Genomic DNA, 15,172 nt, shown 5'->3' with positions numbered 1-15,172 from the left:
AAAATGGGGGTCAGACTGGGACTGAACTGAAGATTCAGTGGGAGTTGGTGTAGGAGAAACTTTATTATTTAGATATATTTTGAGAGAGGAGAAACACTCTTACAGAGGTGACTGGGAAATACTCTGGGGGTCTTATACTTTAAAATGCTTTTAAGCCTTGACCTTAGGACTATTCCTATTGTGGTAAATTGCCCCAGAGTTGATCATTTTGTTATATTATTTTTCCATAGGGGAAATTAAACATTGTGTTTTGTTAATTGTATTGCTTTTGTTAATTCAGTATTTAGTTTAATTTTTCTTGTAAAATGATGAAATTTCATTAAGTTTGTAAAAAAGAGAACTGAGTAACCCAGTCCAAAGAGTAATGGTTCACTGTTCATTTGAAAAGAAATCTTTAGTAGAGCAACCCAGGAATCTGTTCTTGGGATTTTTTTTTATTATTTTTAATAATTTAAACAATGACACATATAAAAGATAGAGTTTGTAGATACCGTGTTTTTCTTAGAAAGCTGAGGAGAATTAGAATCTAGAAACATAAATATAAGATAGGTTATTACAGTGATAGAAATAACATTTTCATTTGGGTTCAAAAATTAGCCTGATTGGTAAGAAATGCAGGAGACATGAGCAGTACAGGAGTAAATACAGTTGAAGTATTTTAGTGGACTAAAAGTGTCACCAATATGAATTACCAGTATGTCAGAGCAGTTGCCCCAAAAAATCTCCCATGATTTAAAACTGCCTTAAGACAGGGATAATGTATAGGACTAAGAAGGCAAAGGGCCATCTATATACTGTCCTGTCCATGGTTAAGGGCTTCACATGGCCTCTGCTTTCCTATGTGTCATGTTCCCCTATTAACATATTGTAATAAATTCTTTTTAATTGTTAATAGACAAAAAAATTCTGTGTATTCCTCTGCTGAATGTCAACCAATTGCTTTCCACCGTGCTTCCCCCCTGGTTCCTGCATTTCCTTACATGAATATGTTTTCTCAATAAAGTGTTATCCTGTTCAACTACCCTTTCTTCTGTTTTGTTTCTTTTGAATGAGGTATATTCCTGCAGAGTTTTATTCTAGTCATGCATTTTGTCTCCCATCATGTCAAGCCAGTGACATTAACCCTGCCCCCTTGCATTAGGGCCTCTAGGTCTTCTTGCTTCTTACCTAAACTTTGAATATCTGTGCAAAGTCATTGAAAGCTATGAGTTTTAGGAAATGGGCTTTCTTTGGATTTTTGTCTCCTATGAATGTCAGGGTATCTCAAACAATATGGGAATGGAAAGAGGTAAGAAAGTTATGACTCTGCCTAAGACTTCATTGACTTTTAGCTCTGGTTTAATTATATCACATTTTGAGGGGTTTCCCCAGGGTTAGGAATAAAAATTAAGCATTTATTCACCCAAGGGCATTTATTAAGTGCCTACTCTGCACTGCTTAGGGCTTAGCACTGAGTCAGATTCAGAGATAAATAAAACTGTGCTATATGGACTAAAAATCTTTTTGAATATTTTACTAATAAGAAAAAACCTTTGCTGAGCCCAGCACTTGATTCAAGGCTCCTTGCTGATTCAGTTGCCTTTTTTTTAACTGGAAAACTTTTTATTGTAGGTGGAGTAAGGTAGCTAGATGCAGTTTAGACAATTCCAATTTTATCAGCAACATCTGAAGCATTATAGTCTGGAATAAATTGATGTAGGCTTTCTCTCCATCAAGCTGGATCAGTGTGTTGATTTTGATCACATCAATGCCATATAACTTTTTTACTTCCTGCTTGATCTGATGCTTGCTGGTCTTGCTATTCACAATTAAGACTAGGGTGGTGTTGTCCTCAGTCTTTTTCATAGCAGACTCAGTGGTCAAGAAAAACCTAATAATGTCATAATGATCAAGTTTGTTTTTCGTAGGGCATTTTTCTGAGGGTATTTGGGCTGCCTTTGAAAACTTAATATCTTGGATTGCCAGAAGGCAAGGGGATATTCAGATTTTTTTGTGCCTATGAACACCCTTCAACACTACCTTCTTGTCCTTCAATGTCTTGGACTTGGCTTCTATCTTGGAGTGGGGCGGGGAGGGGGGGACAGACCACTTTCTTTTTTGCCTTCAGTGCCATCTGGGTGGAGGATGAGGTTGTTTTTAATGATCACTTTGAGCCCTTGCTTTGGAGGTCTTGACAGCCATTTCCCAGTCTTAGCGCTGTGCTTTTTTCTGACATATTCCATCATTTAGATGCTTTCTTTTGTCCTCATTCCCTATCATTTGCTAATAGGAATTTTTGTTTTCCTTCCCTGGGAAGGCCTTGGGGACTGCAGGATTTTTTTTCACTTCTTCAAGGCAGTTTGAGCCCCAGTGTTCTATGGATGCCCCAGCTCCAGGGCTGCTTGAAGCAGTGGTAGGAATACTGTTTGTTCTGTGAACAAGAGACAGCAGGCCTGAAAGGATTGACTTGTTTGTTTTTATGATTTATTCTGACTTGGGAGCACCTTCCAAGTCCTTTAATTTAGGACGTTGGTCTTAGGGAATGGTGTTGTGGGAAAAATTAGACTGGAGAGTTCCAGGCCACTAGATCCCCTTGTATTCTCCCATGTCCCTGATGGACAAAAGGTGGAGTCTCCTTTTAAAAAAATTTGCCAAGTTGGAAGTCTGATTCCTAAACAAAGTCGTTTGACCATTTCCCATCACCCTTTCTATGTGGGTTCCCTTGGCAATGGGGGCTAGAGCTGTCATTTGGAATACATGGGAATCTCCCAATACACTAATTCAGTGTAGTAGGAAGAGCCCTGGTCTGGCAAGATCTGGACTCTAGTCCCATTTCTCCTACTTACTAGCTGTGTGACCTTGGGCAACATACTTCAGGTTAGTACAGTGAGCATTTATTAAAGCATTTATTATATATAAACTGCTTCCTCTTTCTGGGCTCTTCATCTAGAAAATATAGGAGCTGGACAAGATATCTGATATTTTCATGTTCTATGTATAGGTTAGTATAGGTGTTTGATTCAAGTTTGAAGACTGGAAGAAATTATTTCAGTTGGTACAGATCTGATCATGCTCATGAATTTTCAGCAGCTCTCTTTTGCTTATGGTTCATGCTCCTTTGCCTGTAATTCAAGAGGTTCCACAGTCCCCATGTGCCACCCTTCTGTCCCAGTCTTACCTCACATTTGTCTCCTTTGCCTTCTCCTTCAGTACTTACCTAGCTGGGTGGCTTTTATTCATTCCAGTGCATAGCACTGGTTCATTTTCATGCCTTTTTTCTCTCTGTTCATTTACTGTGCCTGGTACATTATCTTCAGTCCAGTTATTTGGCCCTTTTGTTTGGCTGGTAAATCTTATCCATCTTTTAAAGTCCATTTCAAATTCTGCCTTCTTTAGGACTCCTTCCCTGATATCCACCTGCCCCACATCAGTAATGACCTTTCCCCTCCAGCTTCTCGAAGCACCCGGTTGTCAGCTCTACTGCCCTTGTTATAGAATGTCATACGTCATGATAATCTGTGCTTCCAGTGTCTTATCAGCTTCCTAGATGGTAAGTTCCTTGAGGGGAAGAAGCAAATTTTATCTAACTTTTGTTTCTCCAGCTGTGCCTAGTGGTGGTCTTATTTATATACAGTTAATACTCGAAAATGAATTTGATGCTGTTAACTCTTGGAGGATCGGGAATTCAGGTTCTTATATTCAGTTTATTCTTTTATTATACCAAATTGTCATTATTGGAAAGCTGTCATTTTTATGGCCAAGAGGAAGAGGTCTAGAGGGGGAACAGGTGTCATTTCTCCCATTTCTAAGCGAAGCAACTTATTTTAAAGGAGGAATGTGGGGGGTGAGGGTTTGAGAGTAGAGGACTGTGGTCTAGGAGACCATATGTAAATGACATATACCTTTGATTTTCTCAGCTCAGAAACTGACTCTGAGTCACAGATCTAAAGCTAGAAGGGCTCGTTTAATCTATACTCCCCCATTTTACAGATGAGAAAACTATGTCCCAGAGAGGTAAAGTGTTGCCCAAGGATACCTGTGGGATCATAACTCTAGAGTTGGAAGGGTCCTCAGAGGCTACTAAATCCAACCCCTTCTTTTTACAGAGGAGGAAACTGAGGCTGTCCAGGGAGAGGGAGTGACCTCCCATGGTCACATAGCAAGTATCAAAGGTAAGATCTGAATCTAGGTTCTCTGATTCCAAATCCCTTATTTCCAAGCCTTGAATTTCAATGACAACCTGAATTTGAGATCAGATTGACTTTTTATCTTCTCAGCCATTTTTGCTTTGACCATTATAATATAAGATTATAATTTGCACCTGTATTGCCAATCAATAAACATTTTATTGACTCATACCTTCCCTCTTTATAGCTAAAAGCCTTACAATCCCGGATCTAGCTGTGTTCTGTTCCTTATTTAGGATTTAAGCCTGCTGATGTGAAGTAGGAACTTAAAGAAAATGTATGTCTCTGTGCAGAGACCAGAAGAGTAGACAACTTGGTCTGTTTTCTTTTTTACTCTGGACTTTCTATCTTCTGACCTTACCCAAGGGTCATCCCATAGCCATCACTGTGCTAATGCAATAAATTGACCATTCAGCTCTGAATGTGCAGCACGTCTGTCATACATGCAGTAGAATAATATATCATTATAGGTGGAATTCAAAAACTCTTGTATTAGAGCTAGAAGCCGCCAGTTGCACATACAATGAAGAATTGTGTACTCTATATGTATCTCTCTCTCTCTCTCTCTCTCTCTCTCTCTCTCTCTCTTTTCTGCATTCTCTGAGTAGAGTAATGATACATTTGATTTTTTTAAAGGTTCTGCTCCAATGATTTCTTAATCTTTCATTTTCTTTCTTTTTACCCTTTTCCTTGATTTTCCATTGGAATTTATGTAGGTAAAAATGGATGGGGGCGAGGTCTTGGCTTTTCTCCCAGTGATCAGTGGAATGGCTTCTGGAGAAACACGTTGCCTGTTGTGCATCAAAGTCCCCCCACTCACAGCAACATGGGAGTGTCTGACTTCTCAGGGTCAATGAGATGGCTGTGAGGTTGTTTTTTTCAGAGGTTTCCAGAGGAATCTGTTACTGGTACATATATCATTCAGAGCAAGGACTTCATATCAGGAACTTTCTCAAGAGAGGAGAAAAAGGGCTGTCATTGTTGAGAGAACCTTTCTCTTCCTTATCAATCAAAGATGTTGGAAGCTGGGAATTATTCTTTTCGACCATCTGCTTCCTCCCCCAGGGACCAGTCCAGGGTTGGGCCTCACGCTCTTCTTTTCTTTGGGCTATGCAGTTTGCAAAGTTGACGTTGCAACTTCTGCAGCAGTAGCAACAGCATTTTGAAAACCTGCTCTTGCCTCTTCTGGCCCAGGAATTTCCAACTCGTTGCTTTCAAGGTATTTATGAGACACCTCTCCTCATATAAGTTTCCCTCTTTCAATCTGAGGCCTCGAGGCCCCTGTAATATTTCCTTTCTCTTCCTGATTGTTTAACCACCCCAAAATATTTGGAGCAGCTAGGATTTTGCTTCATGAAAAGCTGTGCTGGTGTGACTTTGTTAAAATTAAGGCTGCAGTTAGATTTAGGAAGACTTGTATTTGATGCCCACTTTAGGTAACTGAAGCTTCATGGCCCTAGACAAGTCTTATAATTTCTCTAGGCCTCAGTTCCTTCCTTGGTAAAATGGGGAGAATAAGAGCACCTACCCCCCCCCAGACATGGTGATGATTAAATGAGGTAATACTGTGTAAAGTGCTTTGCAATCCTTAAATTAAGCAATATACAGGGTATCCAAAAGTAGTAGTTCAGTTTAAAACTTTAATCGCTTCAAATTACACTAAGTCTTTTGGATCACTCTGTATAGATAATAGCTATTTTTATTACAGTTATTGTTCTCTTTGAGCCTCAGGTTCTCATAAGAATTTTCAATTATATAGCATTTCAGAGTTTACAAAATACTTTTTCTCACTACAACCCTGATATCTCATACTTCTGAACTTTTGCTCATTAGTTTTCCATTACTATTTCCTCCTCCCACTGTTCACCTCACCCAGTGTAATTTTTATACTCAACCTTTAAATCCCAACTCAAATGTCTCTCCCTTCTTCCATGCAGGCCCTCTAGGAATTGAATTGACTGAAGGAAAATGAGTGGAGAGAAAAGGATGAGTGGAGGAGATATTGTGGAGGCAGAATGGACAGGACTTGGCAACTGATTAGATATGAGTGGCGGTGGGGTGAAGGAAAGAGAACACTTCAGATTGACTCTTAGGTCTGACCTGGATTATTGGAAGAGTGGGAGTAACCTTGCCAGAAAGAGGTAAATATAGAGGGGAGGTTTTGAGGGGAAAATGAATTCTGTTTGGGATGTATTATATTTGAGATACCATTGGAAGAAGACTAGAATTGATTGTATAGATCTGAGAATCATTTGCATAGAAATAATAGTTGAAATTCTAATTGCTGACAAAATTGTAGAGAGAAGAGTGTCCAGAACAGGGCCTTATGCAATGTTCCTGGTTACAGGGTGAAAAACAGATGATGTTCTAGCAAAAGGCTCAAGAGAAATCAGTATCTTAAAAAACCAAGAAAAGAGCAACCCCAGAAGGAGCAGGTGGTCACTAGTGTCCAGTATTGGAGAAGAGGTCAAGAAGGATGAGGACTGAGACAAAGCTTTTGGATTTGGTGATTAGATCATTTGTGACTTTGGAGGAAGAGTAATTTTGTTTGAGTTGGAGTCCAAATTGCTAGTATTGAGGAGAGAGTGAGGAGATTGGAAATGGAAGCAATTGGTATAGAAAGCTTTTTTCTATGACCATAGGATGATATCCTACATCTTGAGCTGGAAGTGTTGGTAGAGATCAGATTGTCCAACCTCTTCATTTGACCAAGGAAGAGGCAGAGGTCAAGGAGCATTAAGTGATTTGCAGAGATGGAATTTGAATCCAGATCCTCTGATTCCAGTGGCAGTATTCTCTCCCTTATACAGTGATGGCTTTTTATTGTGAAAGGGAAGATGAATATACAATAATTAAAGCTAAAATGTATATAGCATTTACTTGTGCCATGCACTGTGCTAAATGTTTTATGATTACTATCTCACTTGATCCTCACAACAACCTAGTGAAGTAGGTACTGTTGTTATCCCCATTTTATAGATGAGGAAAATGAGGCAAAGATTGATTAAATGATTCACCTAAGACCTCATAACTAATGAGTTCAGACAGTCTGAGGCCAGATTTGAACTCAGATTTTCTTTGTTCAGTCATTTTCAGTCGTGTCTGACTCTTCTTGACCCCATTTGGGGTTTTCTTGGCAAAGATACCAGAGTGCTTTGCCATTTCCTTCTCCAGCTCATTATCAGACAAGGAAACTGAAGCAAACGGAATGAAGTGACTTGCCCAGGATCACATAGCTAGTAAGTGACTGAGGTCAGATTTGAACTCAGGGCGATGAGTCTTCCTGATTCGGGGCCTCTATCCACTAGTGTGCTTCCTAACTGCCTAGAATGAAAACTTGAGGAAATGAAAGGGTTTAGTGAAGGTTTTGGATGTAGAGAAGGTGAATACATGACTCAAGGACTCACTCACTGTATAGTAGGCACTTTTTTTGTTGGATATTTGTTGGATAAAAGGATACAAAGCACTAAAGCATGCCATGGACACATTCCCATTCGAAATAAGACATCATTTGTACCCTCAAGGGTCTTCTAGTCTGGTGAGGGTGTAACTATTACTACCATTAAAGGAACAGAATGGAAAGGGTGAATCAGTAAAGGGAATGGAGAACCCTTGCCTGTAGAGGTAGAAAGAGAGGAAAATGAAGTCTTTTTCATGAAAACACAACCTCAGCTCTGGATCTCCTGCTAATTAAAAAACTGGACTGGGAGCAATTGGGCCTTTCCCAGATTGGCTATGGCCTTAGCTGGATATTGATCAGTGGGGCAGTGCGGTTTGAAGTTCCTCTATTCTGTATCTTTTCTTTAAATAGGCTTTAGATGTCTGTGTGCTAGGCCCTCAGATGCCTCAGGCAGTTTTCAATGAACATGGTAAGTACACTTTAGTCTGTCTGGGGAGGCAAAGGGAACCAGGGCTAACTCTAGCCCTTGATTGATTGAGGAGGCTGCTTTGGAATATCCAGCTTAGCAATTCTAAGAGCTTTGTGTCTGGACGTGTGAACCTTAGTTAAGCTTTGTCCTAGGTTTTTCGAAGCAGCTGGGGCTTTGGGTCTAGGAAGACATTAATTTGTGTCTCCAGGGGCTGTACATAAATCGTGATGCTAAGAAAAGGATTTTTCTTTTTCCATTCAGGGCCCAGTAGGGAGGGGAGGGCAGGCAGGGAGCGGGTCTGTTTCTTTGTGTGCCTTCTAGCTCCCTATTACAGTTTAATTAACGAGAAGGAGAGCATTGTATGGCCTATTACTGAATTCAAGATGTGCCATTTGTTTGCATGGCATGTTCTTGCAATCAGCCCCTTACTTCTTCAAGAAGGTTCTCATTTTTATGCCAGGTTGATGCAAATATCACACTGGCAGTAGATGCCAACCTAAAACTTAGCAAATTTCAAATAATTTAGTCAGAGTTGCTTTCTCTTTTTCTTACTCATTTATGCCTTATCATCCTTTAGCCTCATTTGGGTTCAATAAGAGAGTCAGCTCAACAACAATATAGTGAACATTTCCTTTGTGCAAAGGACAGTGCTGGCAAAGATAAAAGAGTTTAGGGAAAACAAAGTTTCTGGTCTCAAGGAACTTAAGAGTGGAGTATTAGATGGCTAATACCTGGTCATGGAGATTTCTAGAAATTGCACTACCACAGAAAGAATTCTTAGCATCATAATAGAGTGTAACAAGTAGCAAAGTGAGTGGCAAAAGGCCAGGCCCTAGCCCTGGCCTTTATTGGCTGTATGCCCTTTGGAAAGTCCCTTCCTGACTCCATTCCCCTGTTTCTTCCTCTGTAAATTGGGGGATAGGGTCAAGCTAAATGACTTCTAATGTCTATTAACATTCTGTGTATGCAGGCATACATTCAGATGTCAGCTCAGTGATGCTGTGTTGGGTACATGCCTTTGGCAAAGACCTATTCAGCTGCTACTTTATATGTTAGGCATTAGGAGAGATAGAAAGATGAACAGGTTAAGCTCCCTCAAGTAGATTAAAGTCTCTAAGGCTAAGGAAGCTACCAGAAAGATATCAAAAGTAGAACCAATTGTTCTGAACTTGTCAGAGACCTAGAATAACAGTTTCAGAGTGAGAAGGGATCTTTAATATCAGTTAATGTAATCATTTTGTTCTACAGAGAAGGGAGGTAGTTGAATTAACAATGATAAGTGAATCAGAACCTGAAATCACCCTAACCCCTGGAAATAGTAGGATGAAGGATGCTGTAGTGGGCCAAAAGAGGCCTGTTCATAGTAGATTTAGTGCTGGAAGGGACCTTTAGAGTCCATCTAAAGAAATTCCCTCATTTTACAGATAAGGAAAGTAAGGCCCAGAGAGAGAGAGAGAGAGAGAGAGAGAGAGAGAGAGAGAGAGAGAGAGAGAGAGAGAGAGAGAGAGAGAGTGTAACTGTTCTCCCTACCTTCCCCATCTCTTTTTGATTGAGAAAGTTCTCTTACCAGTACCCCATAGTTCAGTCGATCTGTGAATGCCCCTTCCAATGATGTATTGTCTATGGGTGAGGGGGTAGGAGGGAGGGTGCTGCCTAATGTGCTGGTTGAGGATATATAATGGGGAAGAGGAAAGTTTCCTTACATCCTGTTGACATTTCTTGTACCACTTGTACCAATACAATAAGCACATGAGCTGTCTATTGATTGACCCTTACTCACTACAGGGCTGCCCGTCATTCTTTCTGGTTGCACATTTCTCTGATGGCAGGCTTTCTAGTGTTTCTGCTGTGTAATGTGATATATTGCAGCCTGCTCACAGCTATTACAGAAAATTTCACCAAAGGGCCCAGCAGGGAAGGAGGGAAGGAGGATTTCTTCACTTTAGCTCCTCTATAACTGACTACCTTTCACTTGGCTTGGTGGATCTTCCAAAGGCCTTAGGGTTGTGGGAAGTGCCTATGTGACTATGACTTCCTTGAAAGGAAGAGTCACAACATGACTTCTTTGAATTTTTTTTCAGTACTTAGCACAGTGTCCTACACAGAGTAGACTCTTTTTCAAATCTCTTTAATGTCTGAATTTTTTAAAAAACAGTATTTTTTATTTTCAATTCTAAATTCTCACCCTCACTCTATCCTTTCCATGCCCATTGAGAAGGCAAGAAATATATTGATTACACTGATAAAGTCATGCAAAACATTTCAGCATTTCACTGTGTTCCTGGTGGGGAAAACTAGAAAAATAAAAGAAGGGAAAAAATATGCATCTGTCTGTAACCTGAGTCTATCAGTTCTCTGTCTAGTGGTGGATAACATTTTGCATCATGAATCCCTTGGTTTTGTCACAGATCATTGTATTGATCAGTTATTAAGTCTTTCACAGTTGATTATCTTTATGATATTGTTGTAACTGTATGTTGTTCTCCTTACTTCACTCTGTATCAGTTCACATACGTTTTCCCATGTTTTTCTGAAACTATCCTGCTTGTCATTTCTTACAGCAAAATGGTATTCTGTTGGGGGGCAGCTGGGTAGCTCAGTGGAGTGACAGGAGGTCCTAGGTTCAAACCCGGCCTCAGCCACTTTCAGCTGTGTGACCCTGGGCAAGTCACTTGACCCCCATTGCCCACCCTTACCACTCTTCCACCTATGAGAAAATACACCGAAGTACAAGGGTTTAAAAAAAATGGTATTCTGTTACATTCATATACCATAACATATTTAGCCATTCCCATTTTCAGTTTTTTGCCACCACAAAAAATGCTACTATAAATATTTTTGTGCATTTGAGTCCTTTTCCTTTTTCTTTGATCTCCTTGGGGTATAGACCTAATAGCAATATTGGTGGGTCAAAGGGTATTCAGAATTTTATAGTCTTTTGAGCATAGTTCCAAATTGTTTTCCAGAATAGTTTGCATAGTAAGTTCTTAATAAGTATGTGGGGTTTTATTTTAATTGAAGAGAGAATCTGCCCACAATGAGCTTATCTAGGAGAACACTTCAGTATTTATTGTTGTTATTCTTGTTCCCCTGAAAGTAAAAGGGAGGTTGAGGGAGTACATGACATTGATGGCAATAGTGAATTCTGTTATTTGGAGACTTTCTTTGGGTTTCTTATATGTTGACTACAAATCCCTTTAGCTCCCATCAGCATTACTAATCTTTATATGGTTAATTTCTTCTAAATAGAATATAAGTTGAGACTTAAGACTTCTGATTTTCTCCCTGAGGATGTATGTTGTATTTGATCAAAGTGAGGATGGATTTTAATAGGCTGCTTCCTGCGAAGGCAAAGAAAATGTGGCAAGCAAGCTTAGCCAGGAGGTCAGCCTGACAGCTGAGACCCTTTTTCTACCATAGACTTTTTTGTGATTGAAAAAGTATTATCTTTAAGAATGTCAAAGTGTAGGGGTAGCCAGGTGGCATGGTGGATCGAGTGCAGGGCCTGGAGTTGGGAGGACCTGGGTTCAAATGTGACCTCAGACAGAGACTGTGTGACCTTGGGCAAGTCATTTAACCCCAGTTGCCTCGTCCTTACCCCTCTTCTGTCTTAGAATTGATACTAGGACAGAAGGTAAGAATTATAAAAAGAAAAAGAAAGAGAAAAAGAATGCCCAAGTATAAACAGAATCCGAGCATATAGACGTTAAGAGTAGGAAGGGACCTGAGAGACCATTGTCATCCCTCTCTTCTTACAGTTGAAGAAACTAAGTCACAGAAGGGAGTTTAAGGGTCAAGGTCACATAGCTAGTAAGGGTGGAGGTTGGACTTAAATCTAGTTCTTCCCAACTCCAAATTCAATGTCCTTTCTACTATACCATGGCCCTCTAGAGTAACCACCCCCAGGATGCCAGTGGGACATATTCACTTTCCATTGCTCATCCTTGTGCTTGCCTTCTCTTGTGGTGATTCATGTCTTTGGTGAAGATCCTTTGTCTTATCCTGTGTGCTGTAGACTGGTGAAGCCTACGGACCCTTTCTCAGCATCATGTTACAAATTCACCAAATTAAATACGTTACCAAAGGAAAAACAATCCAAAAGTTACTGAAAATAAAGGTGACATTTTTTTCCCATCCAAGTTCATAGTTCCCTGAAATCTATCCATGGATCATCCCTCCCTCCAGAACCCCTCTTTTACACCATTTCTCATGCAGAATTCTTGTTCATAATGTGAAACTGCCCACTTGTCACTTATTGAGTCACCCTTCATGTGCTCTCCATTGCCCTTACTGTATTGCTCCTTAGGTGACCTTCAGGAGCCTCCAGTGTTCCTATGCTTCATGTCTCCCATCCATAGAGCAGAGGCAACATGGTATAGTAGATGGAGAGCTGGCCACACATACACACTGCATGTGAGTCCCTGAGCTAGTCATTTCCCCTCGAAGTATCTCGTGGTAGCAGTCTAAGACTAGAAAGTATCAGATACTGGTGTATTGTGTTAAAGGGGGGGTTCCTCACCAGGAGTGTGAGGAGCACAGGGAGTGGGGGTAGAGGTAAAGCCCTAGACTTACAGGCAAAGGACTCGAGTTCAAATCTAGCTACACCTCTTACCAACTATAAGAACTTGAGAAAATCACCCTTTCTTTCTAAGTCTGAGTTTCTACATTTGTAAAATGGGAACATTATTTGCTCTCCTTACTTCCTAGGATTGTTGTCTAGCTTAACATGCTGTGGAAAAGGAAGATAGTACAAGCATATTTGTCTTGAGTCAGTAAGCTACCCAAACCCCATTTCTACTTACTTGTCTCCCCTCTTTTTAGGGCATAACTACATCCTTCTCTGAAGGTTTCATCTCTCTGGAGCCTTTTCTTCCAGGGTACTTGGCCAGGGAACGCAGGCTCATGGTGATCATCTTCCATTTTTACCTGTTGACGCCAGTTACTGTTTGACCTTGAGCAAGGTACTTAACCCCATAAGATAAGGATTCTAAACCTAATAAATGAGGAATCCAAGGCTCCAACAAGGAAGGGCCTTGTTTCTGTTTCCATGGTTAGCATCAGACCAGGTCTTCTCCTTCCAAGTCCCATGCTTTTTGCATCCTCATCTCTTTTTACCCCTCCAGGTGAGAGCTTCCCATTCTAGTAGTTATTCTCTAACTTCTTCCTGGAGTGGTCTTTGGGATTTGAATAGCAATCAGAGCTCCCTAAATGGTGGTACCATTTGTAGGAAACTATATTAATGATAGCTCCCATTCTACTGGCGTTTCAAGTTTACAAAGCACTGACCTTACCCACCAGCCCCAGGATGTAAGGTGTACAAATATTATTACCTCCATTTTTTAAACCCTTAACTTCTGTGTGTTGGCTCATAGGTGGAAGAGTGGTAAGGGTGGGCAATGGGGGTCAAGTGACTTGCCCAGGGTCACACAGCTGGGAAGTGTCTGAGGCCAGATTTGAACTTAGGACCTCCCGTCTCTAGGCCTGACTCTCAATCCACTGAGCTACCCAGCTGCCCCTACCTCCATTTTTATAGGGAACAAAATTGAGGCAGCCCTGAGAGCCAGGACTAGAAGTTAGAGCATCAGAGCTCATGGAGAGCCAGTTAAATATTAGTCTCTGTTAATATCTGCAGGTATAAAAGTTTACTTTTTCCTGTAAAGCTGTTTAAATTGAAAAACAAAATCCATTTCTATTTTTAAAATTCTGTGAAATGCTCTTGGGTTCCAGTAAGAGGGCTGTGGAAATCCACAGATGGCTTTTGTAATTGGCCAATATTGAAAAACACAAAGGTGCCTGAATTAATGGAAGAGTGACATCACCGTAGGATTGGAAAGGGGAGAAACATATGGTGGGTTAATGCAAGCGCTTAATAAGATAAAATGAGAGGCACAGTTTTAAAATGGGGATGAGTTCATTTGGACTAAAATCCACTGAAATTAGCCAACAGAACATTAGCGCCAATCAGGTCTTGCTAATGGATTTTGTAGATTCATGGATTATTTGATTTAGACAGACCCTTAGAGACCATCTAAGCCAATTGTTTTCTAATAAGAAAGAAACTGAGGCACAGAGGGAATGGGGTTTACTTAAGGTCACACAAGAAGCTACTGGCAGATAGAGGTCCCTGGACTCCTATCCCTCTGCTCTTTCTGTACTCCCACTGGTGGAGTCCTTCCCATTCCTGTTCTTGGTACAGACAACTTGAATGGTTCCTCCTCAGTTGGGAGACCCCTACACTCTCCTTTGTCCTTTCTACCTCTGAATGGGACTCAAGAGGCTGGAGCTGGGGGTAACTGGTCTTTATAAGCTCTCCCATCACTAGGGAGATGGCTCTCTACATATGGGGATGCTCCAGAAGTGCCAATGATGATAATGTGCTCCCTTGTACCACCAGCTGTGGATTTGATGCCTCTAGTTGTAGTGCCTTGGGGTTTTCAAGACTCCTTCCTTCCCGTGGTTGAACTTCCATACCATTTGAGCCTTGTAGCTACTCTAAAAGGTAAAGAGGAGAAAGAATTATCCCCATTTTATAAATGAAGCAAAAGAGGCTCAGGAGAAGGAAGGGATTTGTTCTGGGTCTCATTGCTAGGAAATGATGACAGATTTGGGATAGGATGTGTCAAGTGGACCAAAGAAAGCCAGGATAATAACTATTTATCAGGCTTAGAGGCCAAAAAACCAAATCCTCTGATCCTAGTTACATTTCATCTGAGAAATGGGACCTGCAGTACAACCCATAGAATTCCAAGGAGAGAGAGACCACACAACACACTCCAGAGGGAGTCAGGAGGTCCCCATTCTAGGCCAAAGTTGCTCTGTTACTTGAAAGTAAGTAAGTGAATATCTCTAGACTCAGTTTCCTCAGCTATTAAATAAGCTTCCAGAGATGATTTTTACTCTGTAGAACCCACATGGTTCCATTAATACCAATATTTATTAGAATAAGCATTGAACTATGGTTTTATTGATATAGGGAAGTCCCAGATGAGGGAATTCCTTCTACTTATGCAGGATGGCAACTTCTCTGCAATTCTAGGGAGTTGCCTAGAGCAGTAGTGTCACATTCATACACATAGGGACCACTTTTATATATATATATATATATATATATATATATATATATATATATATATATAT

General features: G+C 40.5%; 1 pseudogene; it reads right to left on the bottom strand.

Moving 5' to 3' along the window:
• Positions 1–1,636: 1,636 nt before the first annotated feature.
• Positions 1,637–2,113, bottom strand: LOC123253608 (annotated as a pseudogene).
• Between the last annotated feature and the right edge of the window lie 13,059 nt (positions 2,114–15,172).

This window comes from Gracilinanus agilis, chromosome X (assembly GCF_016433145.1).
Source record: "Gracilinanus agilis isolate LMUSP501 chromosome X, AgileGrace, whole genome shotgun sequence".
Classification (NCBI taxonomy): domain Eukaryota; kingdom Metazoa; phylum Chordata; class Mammalia; order Didelphimorphia; family Didelphidae; genus Gracilinanus; species Gracilinanus agilis.
This window is presented reverse-complemented; position numbering and strand designations above follow the sequence as displayed.